Source organism: Oncorhynchus keta, chromosome 4 (genome assembly GCF_023373465.1).
Source record: "Oncorhynchus keta strain PuntledgeMale-10-30-2019 chromosome 4, Oket_V2, whole genome shotgun sequence".
NCBI classification, from domain to species: domain Eukaryota; kingdom Metazoa; phylum Chordata; class Actinopteri; order Salmoniformes; family Salmonidae; genus Oncorhynchus; species Oncorhynchus keta.
In genome coordinates, this window is record NC_068424.1 from 3,624,738 (window position 1) to 3,629,737 (window position 5,000).

The 5,000-nt window shown below is 41.3% G+C and overlaps 1 pseudogene; it reads right to left on the bottom strand.

Moving 5' to 3' along the window:
- Positions 1 to 5,000, bottom strand: part of LOC118381798 (cysteine-rich secretory protein LCCL domain-containing 1-like) — a 63,164-nt pseudogene that overhangs the window by 55,742 nt on the left and 2,422 nt on the right.

Consider the following 5,000-nt stretch of genomic DNA (forward strand, 5'->3'; position numbering starts at 1 on the left):
TCCTCTCTCTCTCCCTGTCTCCTCTCTCTTCATCTCTCTCCCTCCCTGTCTCCTCTCTCTCCACCTCTCTCTCCCTGTCTCCTCTCTCTCCACCTCTCTCTCCATGTCTCCTGTCTCTCCACCTCTCTATCCCTGTCTCCTCTCTCTTCATCTCTCTCTCTCCCTCTCTCCTCTCTCTCCACCTCTCTCTCTCCCTGTCTCCTCTCTCGGAACCTCTCTCTCTCCCTGTCTCCTTTCCCTTCACCTCTCTCTCCATGTCTCTTCTCTCTTCACCTCTCTCTCTCCCTGTCTCCTCTCTCTCCACCTCTGTCTCTCCATGTCTCTTCTCTCTCCACCTCTCTCTCTCCATGTCTCTTCTCTCTTCACCTCTCTCTCGAAATCTCTCTTGTCAACTCTCTCCCTCCCTCTCTCCTCGCTCTCTCTTCTCTCTTCACCTCCCTCTTTCCATCTCTCCTCTGCCCTCTGGTTAAATAAGTAGAGCTGCCTGGTTGACTGCAGCCTCAGCATTTCTCTGGAGCAGGCCTCAACAAGGGGAGGCTGCCAGGCAGAACCGCAGACACACACATACACACACACACACACATCGTCACGTGCACGCATATACACACACATTAACGGGCCCACATGAACACACGTATGCCATTGACCACGCACACACTGACACGCATACAGACATACCATCGCCTCTTAATTATATGATCACATGGCCATTATTCCAAGTCATTATTCCATCTAATTACAGAGACATACAGTACGCAGACTGTTAGTTAGGGCTCTATACTGTATTCCACTGGGAATGGAGCCTAAAACCAACTGGTGAACAGGTCATATCCTGCACGGGCGTATTTCACACTGTAGCACACAGGGAAAACAGGATACCACTAGCCTACAGTATACAGTATACCACTATCTACAGTATACAGTATACCACTATCTACAGTATACCACTAGCCTACAGTATACAGTATACCACTATCTACAGTATACAGTATACCACTATCTACAGTATACCACTAGCCTACAGTATACAGTATACCACTATCTACAGTATACAGTATACCACTATCTACAGAATACCACTTCTACAGTATACAGTATACCACTAGCCTACAGCATACAGTATACCACTATCTACAGAATACCACTTCTACAGTATACAGAATACAACTATATACAGTATATCACTATCTACAGAATACCACTTCTACAGTATACAGAATTCAACGGTAAACAGTATACTACTATCTACAGTATACCACTAACCTACAGTATACAACTAACCTACAGTATACAGTATACAGTATACCACTAACCTACAGTATACAGTATACAGAATACCACTAACCTACAGTATACCACTATCTACAGTATACCACTATCTACAGTATACAGTATACCATTATCTACAGTATACAGTATACCACTATCTACGGAATACCACTATCTACAGTATACAGAATACCACTATCTACAGTATACAGAATACCACAAACCTACAGTATACAGTATACCACTATCTACAGTATATCAATTTCTACAGTATTCAGAATACCACGAACCTACAGTATACAGTATACCACTATCTACAGTATACAGTATACCACTAACCTACAGTATACAGTATACCACTAACCTACAGTATACAGTATACAGTATACCACTATCAACAGTATACCACTAACCTACAGTATACAGTATACAGTATACCACTATCTACAGTATACAGTATACCACTAACCCACAGTATACCGTATACAGTATACCACTAACCTACAGTATAGAGTATACAGTACACCACTATCTACAGTATACAGTATAAAGTATACCACTATCTACAGTATACAGTATACCACTATCTACAGTATACAGTATACCACTATCTACAGTATACAGTATACCAATATCTACAGTATACAATATACCACTATCTACAGTATACAGTATACCACTATCGACAGTATACCACTATTGACAGTATACAGTATACCACTATCTACAGTATACCACTATCTACAGTATACAGTATACCACTATCTACAGTATACCACTATCTACAGTATACAGTATACCACTATCTACAGTATACCACTATCTACAGTATACAGTATAACACTATCTACAGTATACCAATATCTACAGTATACAGTATACCACTATCTACAGTATACAGTATACCACTATCTACAGAATACCACTTCTACAGTATACAGTATACCACTATCTACAGTATACAGTATACCACTATCTACAGTATACCACTATCTACAGTATACAGTATACCACTATCTACAGTATACCACTATCTACAGTATACAGTATACCACTATCTACAGTATACAGTATACCACTATCTACAGTATACCACTATTGACAGTATACAGTATACCACTATCTACAGTATACAGTATACCACTATCTACAGTATACCACTATCTACAGTATACAGTATAACACTATCTACAGTATACCAATATCTACAGTATACAGTATACCACTATCTACAGTATACAGTATACACTATCTACAGTATACAGTATACCACTATCTACAGTATACAGTATACCACTATCTACAGTATACCACTATTGACAGTATACAGTATGCCACTATCTACAGTATACCACTATCTACAGTATACAGTATACCACTATCTACAGTATACCACTATCTACAGTATACAGTATAACACTATCTACAGTATACCAATATCTACAGTATACAGTATACCACTATCTACAGTATACAGTATACACTATCTACAGTATACAGTATACCATTATCTACAGTATACCACTATCTACAGTATACAGTATACCACTATCTACAGTATACCACTATCTACAGTATCCACTATCTACAGTATACAGTATACACTATCTACAGTATACAGTATACCATTATCTTCAGTATACCACTATCTACAGTATACAGTATACCACTATCTACAGTATACAGTATACCACTATCTACAGTATACCACTATCTACAGTATACAGTATACCACTATCTACAGTATACCACTATCTACAGTATACCACTATCTACAGTATACCACTATCTACAGTATACAGTATACCACTATCTACAGTATACCACTATCTACAGTATACCACTATCTACAGTATACCACTATCTACAGTATCCACTATCTACAGTATACAGTATACCACTATCTTCAGTATACCACTATCTACAGTATACAGTATACCACTATCTACAGTATACAGTATACCACTATCTACAGTATACAGTATACCACTATCTACAGTATACACTATCTACAGTATGCAGTATACCACTATCTACAGTATACCACTATCTACAGTATACCACTATCTACAGTATGCAGTATACCACTATCTACAGTATACAGTATACCACTATCTACAGTATACCACTATCTACATTATACAGTATACCACTATCTACAGTATACAGTGTACCACTATCTACAGTATACCACTATCTACATTATACAGTATACCACTATCTACAGTATACCACTATCTACATTATACAGTATACCACTATCTACAGTATACAGTATACCACTATCTACAGTATACCACTATCTACAGTATCTACAGGATGTACGTGTGTGTGTGTGTCCGTGTGTGTGTGTGTGTGTGTGTTCATGCGTGTGTGTGTGTTTGTGTGTGTGTTCATGCGTGCGTGTGTGCATGTGTGTGTGTGTGTGTTCATGTGTGTGTGTGTGTGTGTGTGTGTGTGTGTGTGTGTGTGTGTGTGTGTGTGTGTGTGTGTGTGTGTGTGTGTGTGTGTGCCTGCGTGCGTGTGTGTGTGTGTCCGTGTCCCCTACCATGTGCTCCATGTTAGCAGCAGGTGGGTGGACCTGTCCTCTTAGCTTGTTGTGCAGATCTAGTATGGCGGTCATGTCTGCATCTGTGATGGCCCTCTTCCCTCTCTGCTTGGCCTGTCCCCTGTCCCCCTCTTCAACAAAGTACTTCTCCAGAATACCATCCCAGCCGGGGTCCGTACCGTTACCGCGGTTACCGTTCCCAATCATCACCATGGAGACGGAGGCGTGGAACGCCAGTAGCATGGACGCTCCCCTTAGCCAGTCCCAGGATATCATGACCGATGGAGGGAGGGATGAATGGATTAATGGATCGATCAATAGATGGATGGACAGATTGATGGACAGACTGTGGAGCCTTGGGGAAGATGAATGAGCAATGGAGTCTTCTCCTCCTCTCCTTTGTGTCCTGGAGTAGAGGGAGAGATGCCTGGTGTAGAGGGAGATATTCCTGGTGTAGAGGGAGAGATTCCTGGTGTAGAGGGAGAGATTCCTGGAGTAGAGGGAGAGATTCCTGGTGGAGAGGGAGAGATTCCTGGAGTAGAGGGAGAGATTCCTGGTGGAGAGGGAGAGATTCCTGGAGTAGAGGGAGAGATTCCTGGTGGAGAGGGAGATTCCTGGTGTAGAGGGCGAGAATCCTGGTGTAGAGGGAGAGATTCCTGGAGTAGAGGGAGAGATTCCTGGAGTAGAGCGAGAGATTCCTGGTGTAGAGGGAGAGATGCCTGGTGTAGAGGGAGATATTCCTGGTGTAGAGGGAGATATTCCTGGTGTAGAGGGAGAGATTCTTGTTGTACAGGGAGATATTCCTGCGTAGAGGGAGATATTCCTGCGTAGAGGGAGAAGGAAATAAAGTTATTGGCCAGGCTTAACAACCTGTATCGAGTTTTTCTTAATAACTTGAGTCAATATTGATTTTGGTAGGTACAGTGGATCGGAGAGCGGTGGTGTTGGCTCGTGGCCAGTGTTATAATTTGGGAGACTGTTGTGGTTCGCTAGGGGTAAATTGTGGAGATGTAGTGATTCACCCATACTTATCGATCCCTGATTCAAATGTTTAAGATGTGTTTAAGACGAGTTAAGATGAGTTAAGATGAGTTCAAATGAGTTAAGACGAGTTAAGATGTGTTTAAGATGAGTTAAGATGTGATAAGATGAGTTCAAATGAGTTAAGATGTGTTTAAGATGA